At 38.8% G+C, this 15,891-nt stretch overlaps 1 protein-coding gene and 2 pseudogenes across 3 annotated transcripts in view; all 3 read right to left on the bottom strand.

Annotated features, from left to right (window-relative positions):
- Window positions 1-15,891, bottom strand: part of SIK2 (salt inducible kinase 2) — a 134,116-nt gene that overhangs the window by 87,724 nt on the left and 30,501 nt on the right. The window lies entirely within an intron of this gene.
- Window positions 4,288-4,432, bottom strand: LOC132242451 (small nucleolar RNA SNORA48; annotated as a pseudogene).
- LOC132242494 (U4 spliceosomal RNA) lies at window positions 10,459-10,571 on the bottom strand (annotated as a pseudogene).

Genomic DNA, 15,891 nt, shown 5'->3' with positions numbered 1-15,891 from the left:
TTTGATGCATGTGGAGACACTAAAAATCTAAGTCTCAACCCAAACTCAGTTTTCAACCACAAACTGGGTCTGCCTCATCATATAAAAAAGTAATACTCATTATGATAACCAACAATAGGCTTTAATAAATATTTTAAAAGATGCCTCTTGAAGGAGACACAAACATCTGGTACAATCTTGTATCTTTCTTACTAATATTATTATCTATAACTAAATCTAACTTTCCTTATCTCCAAAATCTGATTAGAATGCTAATGAAATCCTGGAGACTCCCTTTTCATCACACACCTTTTTGAGACTACTTATTTTTGGCACTGCAAATCGGTTAGCCATTCAGGAATTTGCTCTAACTCTCTTGTTCTCTCAAGTAGTATATAAAAAAAGGGACTATACCTTAGAACTTAACAGAGTGTAAATATGCCATGATTATTCTCTGTAATAAGTTCTGTTTTCCTAAGATTTTTCTGCTCTTTGTGTTGTTACCCCCAGGATTTACTAGTTAGGTGTTTCCTGAAATTTACATTCAATTTCCAATTTTTAGCCTGATTTGACATTATAAATGTAGATTGATTAAAAAGTTAGGCAAAGCTTTGAAGCATTAGAAATTTATTAATCTTATGTGAAAACCATGAATGTGCCCTAAAACTGAGGAGAAAGAGAACAATCCTATATAATAAAAGCCTAATATGCTAACTGTCCGGTCGTCCAGCCAGCCGTTCAACCAATCAAAGTGTAATATGCTAATGATATGCTAAGGCCACTCAACCACTTGCTATGACGTGCACTGACCACCAGGGGGTAGACGTTCTGACTGATAGGTTAGCTTGCTGGGATCCAGCCAATTGGGACTGAGCAAGAACGGCTGGACATGCCCTGGAGCATGTCCCTCTCTGGCTGGCCAACCTCCTGCATCCCTCCCCGGCCCTGATCGTGCACCAGTAGGCTTCCTCAGCCTGGCCTGCTCCCTCTTGCAATCTGGGACCCCTTGGGGGATGTCAGAGAGCTGGTTTCGGCCCAACGGTAGAACAACGAGTGACTATGATGCACACTGACGACCTGGAGGTAGATGCTCAATGCAGGAGCTGCCCCCTAGTGGTCAGTGCATTCCCACAGGGGGAGCACCGCTCAGCCAGAAGCTGGGCTCATGGCTGGCGAGCGCAGCGGTGGTGGCGGGAGCCTCTCCTGCCTCCATGGCAGTGCTAAGGAAGTCCGAATGACGGACATCCCCAAGGCTTCCCAGACTGCAAGAGGGCGCAGGCTGGGCTGAGGGACTCCCTCGAGTGCACGAATTTCGTGCACTGGGTCTTTAGTACAATATAAGTGTTTGGATTTTTTAATGCCCTAAAAAAACACAAACAAACAGCAAAACAAACCAGATTATTGAGTTTAGGAGACTAATCAGCCTGCAATTATGTTTGCAAAAGTCTGTTGTTGCTGAATTTACTTCAGCTTTTATAAACCACCTTTAATACACAGAGTATCTTTTTTTATCTTTCAGTTAGAAACATAAGTGCCTATCAGAAAACAACTTTTAGGCAATCCATCCTCCCACCCTCACCAAGGATTTTAATTAGTTTTATAATAGCTCGGGAAATAACACAGGGAAGCAATACCATTCATTCCTTAGGAGTGTCCTTAGGAGAAAGCCCAGTATCTGAAATTGTGTCCCTCTGTATCACAAGAATTTAACAAAAACTCCATTGCCACTATGTCTTTGTGCTTGTTCCACAAGACAAACCGAAACCTCTAGCCTCACTAAGATCTCCATAAGGTTGTGGGGAGGCAGAGGTGCCAGAATTTTAAATTTTGGAGATCCTAATAGGAAGAAACAATAGGGTTGCTTCAGCATCAATTTTAAGAGCCTTCTATCCTCTTTACTTCATGCCAGTGTAACAGCTACAATCACGTTTCTCTGACCCTGTTCTTTCTGGAACTCTCCAAGGTTCTGACCCTTACTGGTGGTCTAGTGACCCAGAGAGCAGCACTTGGAAAATCAAAGTTCATGCAAAACAAGGGAGGCTCAGTGGTTCTCTGCCATTTCTAAATTTTGATTCTAATGTCTCACACCCACCTTGACCTTACTCTGATCATTTCATCCTATCCCTGGTCTACACCTGCCTCACCGCATTCCTGGTGCATCTCTAAATCGAAATTCCTACAGTATCTGGATCTATTCCAGGTTTTATTTTGAGTGTTTAACCATTATTATTATTATTATTGTTATTATTTTTAGAAAAGAGCTTCAATGAATTGTGGGAGAAGGATCAGATTTAATTTAACATTGACTGGGTGGTTAGATCAGAGCCAATGCAACTGGAGAAAAATATTTCTCTCAACACTTTATATATTTTATTCCACTCACTTCTTGCTTGCTTGGTTTCTGAGAAGCTGGATGTTATTCTTCGCTCCCCTACAGATAAGGTTTTTCCTCTGGCTTCTTTCAAGATTTTTCATTATCTTTGATTTCCTGCCATTTGAATACACTCTGCCTCAGTACAGTTTTTAGGGACCATTTATCTTGCTTGGTGTTCCTTGAGCTTCCTGGATCTGTCTGTGGTTTGGGCTTGACATTAATTTGGGGGAAATTTTCAGTTATTATTACTTCAAATATTGCTTCCATTCCTTTCTTTCTTCTCCTCCTTCCTCATCACACATATTATACCTTCTGTTGTTCCAGTTTTTGGACATTCTGTTCCATTATTTCCACGTTTTTCCCCTTTGCTTTTCAGTTTGGGAAGTTTCTATCGACATATCCTCAGAGATTCTTTCCTTAGCCATGTCCAGTATACTAGTAAGTACACCAAAGGCATTCTTCATTTTTGTTAGTGTTTTTGATCTCTATCTTAGACTCCTTCTTAGAATTTCCAGCTCTGCTTATATTACTCATCTGTTCTTACATGTTGTCTACTTTTTCCATTAAAGTCCTTAGCACATAGTTGTTTTAAGCTTCCACTATGATAATCCTATTATCCCTGTCTTATTTGAGTCTGGTTCTGATGCTTGATCTGTTTCTTCAAACTGTGTTTTGTGCCTTTTAATACGCCTTGTAATTTTTTGTTGAAAGCTGGTCATGATGTACTGGGTAAAGGAACTCTGGTAAATCACCTTTAGTGGTATGGTGAGAAGATATGGGAGACAGGAAAGCATTCTTTTGCTCTAAAACTCACAAAAGTGTGCAGCCATACCCCTCTGCAGTTTTTAACTCTCAGACCCATCTACACTGAGCTTCCCACAACTCTTCATTCAGGTTTCCCCATCCCAGGACTGGTTCCTGCTGTGGCTCCTGCTCTGGTAAGATGTGATTCTCTGCATTTGCCTATCCATCTTTCCAATTTAGGGGCAGCAGTTTGCCCCGTGACTGCTGATGCTTTAGTTTGTTCAGGTTTTTATTTGTCGTTAGGATGAGGTGATGACTTCCAAGCTTTTTATGTGCCAGACCAGAAACCAGAAAAAATATTGCAAATGTGCAAATTCCCCAAGACTGTTTCCTCTCTCCCAGAAAGTATTCTGAAGCCCTGAGCTAACGAGGGAAAAGGAAAAGATAAAGTAAGGTGATGAGCAGCCTAAGAGTCCGCCTGTTCCAAACATACCTATCAGAATCACTCACAATAGTTAGGCCATTGTGAGCAGGGAAACGAAAGGCAGCTCACGGCATCCTGACTGTGATCGCATTTCTCTAATGAGAGAGAGAGAGAGAGAGAGAGAGAGAGAGAGAGAGAGAGAGAGAGAGAGAGAGAGAGAGAATATGAATGTGTGTAGGGAATGTTTCAAAGAACTGTCAGAAGTAACTGCAAAAAAATACCTGGAATCTTATCTCACTTTCTCCCACACTCCCGTCTACCCAGCACCAGTTTATGCTGCCTCAACCTTTTACTGTGGTGAAAAATAGTCAGAAAACATGATTTCCAAGTCTTTCAAAAGCAATTTCACAGAAAAACAAAAAAGGACAAGGTTATGCAGAACTAGCTCAAACGCTTTAAAAGCAGGTTAAAGAAGAAAAACTTTGATTTTATTTCTTATGAAGTTAGCATTACAAATGGTGGAAGGCAGAAGACATTAATGTGGTGTTGCCTGGTACTGGCCCAGGGTTTTCCTCTGATTCCTCCTTAGGGAGGGTAGGGGTGGGTTGCATAATGGATAGATCACAGGCTCTGGAGTTACAATGTCCAGGTTCCAAATCCAGTACCACCACTTATTAACTATATGAACTTGGGCAAGCTACTTTTCTGTGCTTTAATCTTCTCAGCTGTAAAACAATGAAAGCTGTTTTCTTTTTCTTCTTTTTTTATATGTGCCTCAGGCATGAAAGAGCTCTAGCCACCAACACAGACATCAAACTAGAATCAACTAAGGACTGTACATCTGCTTTGCTCCTAATTCATATAAGAGCAACACCACCAATCAGGTGTCTCCTTGCCCTTTGACAGGGGGTTAAAGCTGTTTTCTATGAAGGTGAAATAATTAGGGTTACACACTTAAAATAAAACCTGGCACATGGTATCATCAACAGAAATTCTTGTCAATTTTTAACTCCAAAATTTATCTGGCTACCTACCACCTACACCACTACCTTCCAAGCCCAAGCCACCATCAGTTCTTGTCTGGAACTTGGCAATAGTCTTAACTACTCTCCTTGTTTCCACTCCAATTCTAGTCTAGTCTATTCTTTAGACAGAAGTTAGAGTGATAACTTAAAAACTATGCCACTCCTCTGCTCAAAAATCTCCAATGGCTTCCAGTTTTAATCAGGATAAAATCCAAAGTCCTTACCATGGTTGATTCGGCCTTACCTGATCTCACCCATTCCTGGCCCCTCCCATATCTCCCCTTCCCCATCTCCTACCATCTCTGCTCTTGCCACACTGGTTCTCTACTTCTAAGACTTTGCATTGCTCTTCCCTCTGTCTAGATATTCACACTGCTTTCTAATCTAATTCAGGTCTCTCTTACATATTCCCTCCCCAGAAAGGCCTCTCTCTAACTACTGCCCAGAGACTCTACCTTGCCTCTTCTCTGCTTTATTTTTCTTTTTAGCACTCTTTGCCACTTGTCATTATGTATATTTGTTTATTTACTGTACTATTTCTTCTTCTCTTAGGATGTAATTAAACTCTATGCAAACAAAGATTTTAATGGTTTTTTTGGTATCATCTGGATCTAGAACAATGCTTAGCATATAGTGGCTCAATATATACTTGTTGAATTAATGAATAAATATTTACTATTTTCCGATCTGTGACATTTTCTTTATTCCAAATTATTCCAACAGCTTCCAAACAGGATCACATGCTTCCAATCTCTCTGTCCCCAATTCATCTACATACCACAAGATTATTCTACTAAAATGCTGCTTATTCCTCTACTCAAGAATACCCCTCTTTGAGCCCAGCAGTTCCGCAGTGTGCTGAGTCAGATTTAACACATTATATGAGAAGAGAGACTTGATGATTAAGTTTGGAAACTATAGGGTTCGATAAGTTTGTGTGATTTTACCACAGAACTTCTCAGTCTTTAATTTATGAGTATGCAGTGTAAGTCTCTGGGAGAAGAATTTCATATTTCCCACTGTCTGTGACTACGGAATGAGTCCTTTTTCAAGGAGCAGGTCAAGGACTCAGTTTTTGTGAAATATGCTGTAGGCAACAGAAGTATTGAAGACCATTTATAAAAGTGGCCACCAGGGCTCCAGGTACAATTGAAAGAATACAGTTGTCTCTGGTACCCTTCCTGCTTCCTTTCCCCATCTCTCTTCTACATTCTGTGGGTTCTCTTTCTTACCAACAGAGCTTATTAAGCAAAAACAAACAATACCCCATTGGTATATGCACTTTCTAGGTCACCTTTGAAAAGATAAGTCTTTCTGGGCTTCTAACCTACTTTAGTTTTCCTTTTGATCATAGTCTTGTTTTTCACAAACACAAGCTATATTTTGAATCTTTTGCCTGCGTACTGTATCAAGCAAAGAGAGAGTATCATAGTAGACACTCAGTATTTTTAGATTCATCTTAATAATTAGTAGATACAAATTCAGCAAGATTCAGGCCATGCAAAGTGAACACTCCTTACTATAAATTAATCCTAAAAATCATATTAGATAATGCAGCTTGGATATTAAATCTATTAGGTTCAGGTGTTGGAAAGAATGTCTTTACTGATACTATAATCTTATATGGTATGCTCATTGTGAACAAGGGACTTTCTCTAAATTATATTCCCTATATTGCAAAAATGTTATGAGACCGGATACTCAATGTTTTTAATGACAACAAGAAGCACTATTTCACTGAAATCAATGTATTCATTACTGAAAATCTCTGAGGAAGGACTGTGTCTGTAAGAGTTCAGAAAATAATCCAAGAGGTACACACCAGTCATATTCCAGAGTACCTGTCTGCCATGCCCTTTTGGGAGAGTCCTCACTTTTACTAGAAAACAGCTTTGTTTTATACTATGTACAGACTATATGCTTTCCAGGCCATAGCTAACTGGGAAAAGGGGCACATACCTCACCCAAAGATAACTTTAGTAAACTGTCTTTCATCCTGATAGAACTTCAAATTTCCTCACAAGAAATTCTCACAGTAATTATCATTTTAAAGGAAGAGATTATACACCAATATAGATGAACATGTATCTTTGAGCAGAAGGACTTTTCTGGGTCTCCATCAATAGAATGCCATTCCTTTCCACCCTCCAGATAAGGCTTCACTGACCACACAGGAAAATGCCCTCCATCCCAACCCCAGAGACAAGCCTGATTTAGTCTCTGTGTAATCCCATGCCCCCTGCCAGTGAAGTATTTAGGAATGGTATATTCTGGTGGCTTCTCCTCCTTACCAAGAGAGTTTATTAACCACCCAAAAATCTCTAACTGCAAATCTGACCAATAAAACATGATGGGGGAATCTAGTCATTTCCAGAAAGATTTTTAGAAAAAGTTTTCTCACTCCTAAGAAAAAGCCACAGAAGGAAGAAATGGCTGTAGCCATTTTACTAAGGATAAAGCCAATCCCAGGGACAGTAGAATGAAGGAATACAAAGAGCCACGGCTTTCTGATGACACTGTTGAGCCTCCAACCAACCAACCAACCAACCAACCAACCAACCAACTCTAAAGGCTGCTCTTCTTCTGACTTCCTGTTACAGGAGACACTACATTTCCTCCTTTTTCAGCCAATTTGAGTCAGGATTTTAGTACTTGTAGCTGAAAGACTGCTGTCGGTTATACTTTACCAAAACAGGAAGATAGAATGCAGCCAAAATGGGAATTTATCAGCAAAATCAGCAGCAATCCTAGTACTATACAAAGGTATCAGTCAGAGACCAGATCCTTTCAATAGGTCCTGCAAGTTCCAACTCAAATGCCATCTCATTAAAAAAAAATCCTGCCTAGCTCGTTCAGCTTTGTCACTGTTATATGAATATGTCTCATAGTCCAACAGACTTGAAAGCAGAAAACCACATCTTACTCAACTTTTAGTCCACAGCACTAAGAACAGTGACTTATAAGAAATAGATGTTCAAAAAATATTTGCCTAAAAATATTCTTAGGCTATTAGAGAACAAAAGGGATACTGAGGTTTCTCTTTCTATCTTTAGGTTAAAATAACAGGAAAGGCCTTATAAAGGGTTTCTATTTCCCTCTTAAAGAGAATTTGAGTTACCCAAACATCTAGTTTAGAGTATAAAACACAATTAAAATGTGTATGATATCACACTGAGGGAGAAATAGAAGTTTCTGAGAAAAGTAAGAAAACTCAAAGGGAACTGATTGGGCAACTAGCTCAATCAACTCAAGTCAGAGTTTTCACATGATTATTTTATTTGGAATGCCAAAATCACTAACAGTGAAGATCATTTATTAGTGTGAGGCATAACACAAAATAAAATTTCAGATTAGGCATTTCAAAAATGTTAACAAATGCATCTCAGAAACAAATTAAATGCATTATTTTGCATTATAAATAACGTGTCCCTGTTTCCTCCCATTAATGAGGTTCTCTAAAAAGAGATTTTAAAATGGTGACAACTACTATGTCAGTTACTCTCATAGAATGGCAAGTAGAAAAAGGTGAGTTGTACAACTGGAGAATGGATAGCAAACCAGCTTGAAATTATATAATGATCAGGACAGTATCCTTATGGCAAGGCCTATCAGCATTTGACCATATTGAATAAAATTAGTTGCATATGATTGCATTTAGGATGTTAAACCTTCTTGGTAAATAGAAAAAATAACATATTCTCTAGTAAATGAATACCTAGAACTATTAGTAACAGAGAAATGGTTAAAAGCAACATAAATATGTTTCTTGCTGATGATCTTGGTCCACAGAAGCACAACCTGAGCTGTAATCATCAATGTTGGACAGTCAGTTCTCTCAGTTCCTCAATAAACATTTATAGAGTACAGGTATTTTAAGTAAATGTTCTCTCACAGGAATTAATATTTGAAAATCATCTCATCCTCAAAATTATCTTCTAAAAGGGTCTGTGTCTATAGTGAAACATAAAGTCATATTCCCCACAAAGCGTTCATACTAGATTTCTCTAAAAGCGTGAAGCTGATGGGTGTACACAGTCTTAATAAGACACAACAGATGGACATGTTTAGTGAAACATGGATAAGACTGTGGAGAAGAGACAGTTGATGACAAGCAGAAAAATGTACAATTCTCACTTGCATTTAGGTGTGGGGAACGGATTTAAAAGCTACTTGAGATGCCTTAGAATTGTAAAACATCATATAAAAAAGTTATTTTATACTGACTAAACAGCACAATATTAAAAATTCACCTTTCATTTAAAATAACTCATAACTGGGTTTTTATATGGATAGAACTATAAATAGAGTATCAAGTGACAAAAATCATACAACCAAGTAAAGACTTAAGTACAGAAAGAGACAGGTAAACAATATCTATTTTAGCTAAACAAGCTGACTATGGCCAAATACTGTTTGAAACCAATGACTCAAATCTTGGAGCATTCTATACTGCAAAGTGTAAAAATCTGCAACATAGATCATGTAATAATCATGGATTTCAACAAACAAATGAAAAAAATGCTTAGCAGGGAAAAAGAAATCAGCTACTCCAATCCTGACATCTAGTTTTATTTTTCTTTTTGAGAGTTTTTTGTTTTTTCCAGGAGGATCTGCCCTATCATTAGAGCTTCTGAGTTTTTTCTTCCCTTTAAACATGTTTAGCTTATATAAAAAACCCACTGAAATAACAGGGCAGAAATTCCTTTAACAGGAAATAATAAGATCATTGTTATGGAGCAAAAAATGTTTACTAATATATGCTTTATCATAATCACTGTTTTACTTAAACAAGGTTTATTTTTACTTTCCCACAGTTCTTTGTTTCAATTTCTTAACAATGGATCCCATCTTATAGTTGACCAAAGAATTCTAAAACACACATGCAGGTGCCAAAGAATAGCTAATCAATAAAATAAGTAAAGCAAGTGAAATCAGATGTTCAATCTACATAGCTAACTTATAAATTGCAGGCAACATGGAAAGGGAGGAAAGAAAGATCTGACCAAAAAAAAAAAAAAAGATAACTTGTATTCCAGAAACATTGCAGCTTGTCCCACAGTGATCCTAAAATTACCAGTGGAACACTTTGGTACTGGCACTAAAATGGAATTAAATCTATTTTCCGATATGATTCTTAGGTATAAATCTGTTGCTAAAACTGACCATTCCTCACTGTTTTAAGTTCTTAGAAAGCTTCTGTTCAAAGCAATATGTACATTAATGTTTACATCCAAACTGATCTCCATCCTGTGAGGAAGACAAGCCTTCATTAAAGCACAGTATGAGGAGCCTTTTTCAGAAAATGCCAATATCCTTTCTCATTGCCCTTCTTGTTAGATTTCCTTTTTCTCTTGCAACTGGAACAATTCTTCTAGTGAAGAGAAGGATGGTACCAGGGCTGAGGGACAAGTTTCTAAGTATTTCTGAGTTGAGAAGGACCAACGGAAAGCTGCTTTTCTAATTGGATAGTTCCCAGAACGATTCGAGAAATGACAGCATTCAAATTCAAGCCTGAAGTTAATTTTATAATATGTACTGTGACAGAAGGATCTCTAACTAAATTGTCTTTTCAGAACTGAAGTAACAATGTCTTTTCCTATGGCCTCTGTTGGTTTCCTGTCTGTCCTGCTCTTGGGGTGATGCTCTGGTGGAGGGTAGCTGGGCCCAGGACTGAGGTCAAGTTTCTGAGCACTCTGTCAGCAATGCTGAGCGGGAGGGAAGAGAGGCTGCCATGTCTTCCTGGCAGTTTTCTTCTTGGGGCAGCTGGAAAGACTCAAGATTTGAGGTTGTGTGGAACTTCAATGGTTGGTTCATGGAAGCAAGTCACAGCTTAAATTGGATTGTGGGCCTAGATGGGAAGGTGATGCTCAAGGCTCTCAAATTGCTAAAAGTTGGCCCCGAAAGGACTCCAGCCCAGTTTGGGTCTTCTAAGAGTTTTAAAAGAAAAGTGAAATATATATTCAATTAGCAATAATCGTGCCTTGGATAAACCTCATTGGCTATGATACTGCCACTGTGCAAAGCTAAAAGTGAGGTATTTTAACATTTATCAAGGGTCTGTATGTACTAGAGACAAGGCTAATAGATGGGAACACAACTATGAGTAAAGAGAACATCCAGTCTCAAAGACACAGTTTAATAAAGGAAAATGTTTCAGCACTATAGATACACAGGGGTGAACAGATGTTAATGGAGCAGGATAAGTTAGCACCCAACTCTGTTCAATCTACTGGGAACTTCCTTCTTTTCTAAGACCCTGTCCTAATCTGTAATTTATGTATTCATTACTGAAAATCTCTTATAGCTAACAAATCCCATCTACTGGCTCTTGGTTCCTTGCTGTTAAGTAGGAATTGACAACCAAATATATCCAGTAATCATCTAAAGAAATCTCTTAACATAAAATATATAGATCACAACATACACACCAACAGAAAAGAATCAACTTTGGAGAAAAAAGACACTATAAAAAGAGAAAGTATAACAAAATTATTGTTGTTCTCAGAGAGCTAAGACATTGTGAAATCATCAAATAAAAAATGATTGTTATTGAGGAAAGAACCAAGATGGGAGTATACGTAAACACTGGTACTCGCCGCCTCCCACAACCGCATCAAAATTACAACTGAAATACAGAACAAGCATCATTCAGAACCACCTGAAAGCTGGCCGAATGGAAGTCTAAAACTAGAGAAGTAAAGAATAAAGCACATTGAGGCAGGTAAAAGGGACAGAAGCACGGAACGGGCTGGTCTGGCACCCACATGTGGCATATTTTTAAACCAGAGGGATATTTCCACTGCAGAGGCCTCCTCTGAGAAGCAAGGGGTCCCAGCCCTACACCAAACCCCCCTGGCCCAGAGTTGCAGAGCTGAGAGGAGAAGTTCCTGTAACTTTAGGCTGTAAAAACCAGCATGGATTCTGGCTGAGTGACATGGAGGTTGCTGGATATCCAGGCAGGCCCTCTTAAAGGGCCAGCACATGGACTTACTCGGATTTGATCCCTCTGAGCTCCAGCGCTGGGCAGTGGCATTGGGAGAACCAGAAACATACTGGAAGGAACTGGATTGTCTGGCATCAGGGCAGGAACTCAGGGGTAGCTTTCTCCCAGATGGAAGTGCTCATAGGGTTCATTGTTCCTGTGCTGGAACCTCCCCCATCCCAGAGCTGACTGGCAGCCATATCTGAGTTTCCATTATCATGGCTCATACTGTTCACTTCACCCTGGTGATTCTCTGAGACCCCATCCCATCCAACTTACAGCCCTACCCAGGCTGTTTGTAGTGGCATTTCCATATGAATGGCTTGTCCTGGCTCAGGCTTCAGACTTTCCTAAAATCTCTCAAACAAGCAACAGCTCATGTCAGTGTGCCCCATACTTATGATCCGGCACTAGCACCAGCCTGCTTGGCCTCACTTGGGCATTTACAAACCCAGTACAAATAGCAGCCATCTATAGATTGCTTGGTAACTCCTGCTGGGTGGCCCCAGGCAGTGGCTAACTTTGCACCTACTGGGAAGCCCCAGAGCCAGTGCACCTGGTGGACAGCTTCAGACCATACAAGATTACAACTCTACACATCCACAAGTGACACACTCAAGGAAATTAGTGAGAACATCAATGACATGAAAAAGGACCAATCAGAAATTAAGCATACACTAACTGAGATAAAGAATAATTTACAGGGAATCAACAGTAGAGTAGAGAATGCCGAGAATCCTCTACTATTTGGAATATGAGAAAGCAAAAGGCACCCATCAGAAGAGCAAAAAAAAAAAAAAAAAAAAAAAAAAAAGAATCCAAAAACATGAAGATAGTGTTAGGAGCCTCTGGGACAACTTCAAATGAACCAACATTTGCATTATAGGGGTGCCAGAAAGAGAAGAGAGCAAGATGTTGAAAACCTATTTGAAGAAATAATGACAGAAAACTTCCCCTGCCTAGTGAAAGAAATAGACTTACAAGTTCAGGAAGCACAGAGAGTCCAAAACAAGAGGAACCCAAAGAAGTCCCTACCAAGACACATCATAATTAAAATGGCAAGTGTTAAGAGAGAATCTTAAAAGCAGCAAGAGAAAAGCAGTTAGTTACCTACAAGGGAGAACTCATATGGCTGTCAGCTGATTTCTCAACAGAAACTTTGCAGGCAAGAAGGGAGTGGCAAGAAATATTCAAAGTGATGAATAGCAAGGACCTACAACCAAGATTAATCTACCCAGCAAAGCTCTCATTTGGAAATGAAGGTCAAGAAAAAGAGCTTCACAGATAAGAAAAAAAATAAAGTAGTTCATCACCAACAAACCAATATTACATGAAATGTTGAAGGGTATTCTTTAAAAGGAAGAGGAAGAGGAAGAAGAAGAAAAAGAAGTAGAAGAAGAAGAAATATGAACAATAAAATAGCAATACATATCTATCAACAACTGTATCTAAAAATCAAAATAAACGAATAAGAAATCTAATGAACAAAATAAATTGATGAATAAAATAGAATCAGGGGCATGGAAACATGGAACAGACTGATGAATCTCAGAGGAAGGGGGGTTGGGGAGAGACTAACCCAAAATCTTATATGCATATATGCATTACCTATGGACACAGACAATAGGGTGAAAGCTTGGGGCAGGGCAGGAACCGGGTAGAGGGGGGCAATGGGAAGAAAAAAAGGGGACACCTATAGTACTCTCAACAATAAAAATTTTTTTAAAAAAGATTGTTGTTTTTACCTGAAACCATGATCCTATTAACCAATGTCACCAATAACTTTAACTAAAAAATGATTGTTATTTTAAAAGAACCAGGGAACAAAATTAACTCATAGATATTAAAAATATGACAGAAAAAATAAAAATAAAAATATGACAGCAAAAGAAAAGTTGAAGAAAAATGAAGAAATCCACCAAAAAGTGAGGCAAAAAGACAAAGACATCGAAAATTATTTTGTATAAAATAATTTTATATAAAAAGAAAAAAATTAGAGGGTTAATCCAGTGTGGTCAATATCTAAATAATAGGCATTTGTTAAAAAAAAGACAGTGAAAATTAGGGAAGGAAACCATCAACTAAGTAATTGAAGATAATTCTCTAGAACAGAAGGATATGAGTTTCCAGATTAAAAGGGTCCACCAATAACCTGGCACTATGAAACAAAACAGACCTATACCAAGGCATATCATTGTGAAGTTTCAGAATACGGGGGACAAAGAGGAGATCTTACAAGCTCACAGACAGAAAACAGTAATTCATAACAAAGACCAGGAATTGGATCAGTTTTAGCTTTTCAAAAGCAATCCCGAAAACTACAAGACAATGAAACAATGTTCTCATTATTCTGAAGGGAAATTATTTCCAACTTAAAATTCCATTCCAACTATTAAGTATTATAGTAAACGTGCAAGATCTCAAGGCATGTATGGCCTCAAAAAATGTACTCTTATTATTCACTAGAGGCCTTTTGCACAAATTCGTGCACCAGTGGGTCCCTCGGCCTGACCAGTGGGATCGGGCTGAAACTGGCTCTGACATCCCTTGAGGGGTTCTGGATTGCGAGAAGGCCCAGGCCAGGTCAAGGGACCCCACCAGTGCACGATCAGGGCCAGGGAGAGATGCAGAAGGTTGGCCAGCTGGGGAGGGACCGCGGGAGGGCTCCAGGGCATATCCGGCTCATCTCACTAAGTCACTGGTCCGCCGGATCCCAGCAGCAAGCTAACCTACCGGTCGGTGCATCTGCCCCTTGGTGGTCAGTGCATGTCACAGTGACTGGTCGACAGGTCAACCGTCTGCCCCCTGGTGGTCAGTGCATGTCATAGTGAGCACTTGAGCTGCCTTAGCATATCATTAACATAGTATGCTTTGATTGGTTGAACTGATGACGGGACAACCGGTCACTTAGCATATTAGGCTTTTATTATATAGGATTCTTTCCTCAGGTTTCTGCACAAATGTGTATCAGCAAGGCTCTTCTTGACACCTTTTATAAAAGAACAAATCTTCATCCCCATCCTGGCTTTTGTGTCATCCTTCTCTGAAACACTGGAATAATAATTTTCTTTTAATCCCTCCAACCTGAAACTCTCTCACTAAAATATAATTTCCAAGAGGACAAGGATTATCCATATTCACTGATGTGTTCTGAGCACAACAGATTCTCAGTAAACAATACTGCGTCCACAGGAATAAATAAATAAATTTATACTAGTAGAGAATAGAGCAATAGCATAATCACAATATCTATTCAAATAAGAGGATAAAGTGTAGGCATTTTCAGAAACACAGATCTTACTCACAGAGTGCTTTGTGAAAGCAGAAAGAATATTCTTCAAAATAGGAAGAAAAGATTATTTCCTACATGGACTATGGTTTTCTGATTTTATCCTAAGTAGGATATCTATCCCTCTTACTACCTTAATTAGCAGATAAAATCTATCTCTGGTTCTCCCCTTTCACAAAGAAATAGCTTACTCTTAATTAATTCGATCTTATTGAGATTCCTTAATAGTATGATTCACTTAGTGGAAATTCATCCTGAAAGAAGCAGAAAACACAGACTTCCAAAAGCCTCACATGAATAGAATTTGGCTAGGTATGGTTATGGCCAGATCAGAACAGCTGATGCTTCTCCCTCCCTTCACTGTAGCCTAGCTGCAGCTGCAGCTGCCAGACATGGGAGAGGCTCACTGCTCACAGCACAGAATGTCGGCTTTGAACCATAGCTAGAGGCAGGCTGCCAGTCATCTGCAGGAGATAGCTGAAATTAAAATAGAAGTTAATGGAAAAACTCGACTACTTTTTAAAACGTGTCTATTTAATTAAGGCCTGCTAGGCCTATATTTCCAAATATATGATGCTTAAAAATATATTTAGTCATCTTTGACTAATCCATTTCATTCACCAAATATTCACAAACTAAACTTTGTTTCCTGAAATTTACATACATCAGCTTTTTAGACCTAGAAAATTGACTATGATTTCTTCTACTGCAGTGGCTAAGTCACTCATTTCTTTTTTTCCTTTTAAATCCCAGCACTAGTCACAGTATCAAGCACATAGTACTTAATGAACTCATCCATACAACCCCCTCATTTTCAGAGACACTAAAGTTCAGAAACATGTGGCTAGCTCCAGAGGTTTATTTAGAAGTTAGAACTAGGACTAGCACACAGAACTTATTCCAGACTTTTCTTTTAATGTCTAACCAATTCAAACAAAGATGTGGGGGAAAGCAACAATTAATTTTTGAATCGTGAATCATGCTGGCTCTTATATGTAGTTACTAGTTTCCCTAAAAGTTAACCAGAAAGATTTACAAATAATCCAATTAGATCTGACCTCTTCAAAGGTAACA

The sequence above is a fragment of the Myotis daubentonii genome, chromosome 9, assembly GCF_963259705.1.
Source record: "Myotis daubentonii chromosome 9, mMyoDau2.1, whole genome shotgun sequence".
In the NCBI taxonomy this organism is placed as follows: domain Eukaryota; kingdom Metazoa; phylum Chordata; class Mammalia; order Chiroptera; family Vespertilionidae; genus Myotis; species Myotis daubentonii.
Note: the sequence above shows the minus strand (reverse complement) of the source record. Positions and strands in the feature narration are given on the sequence as shown.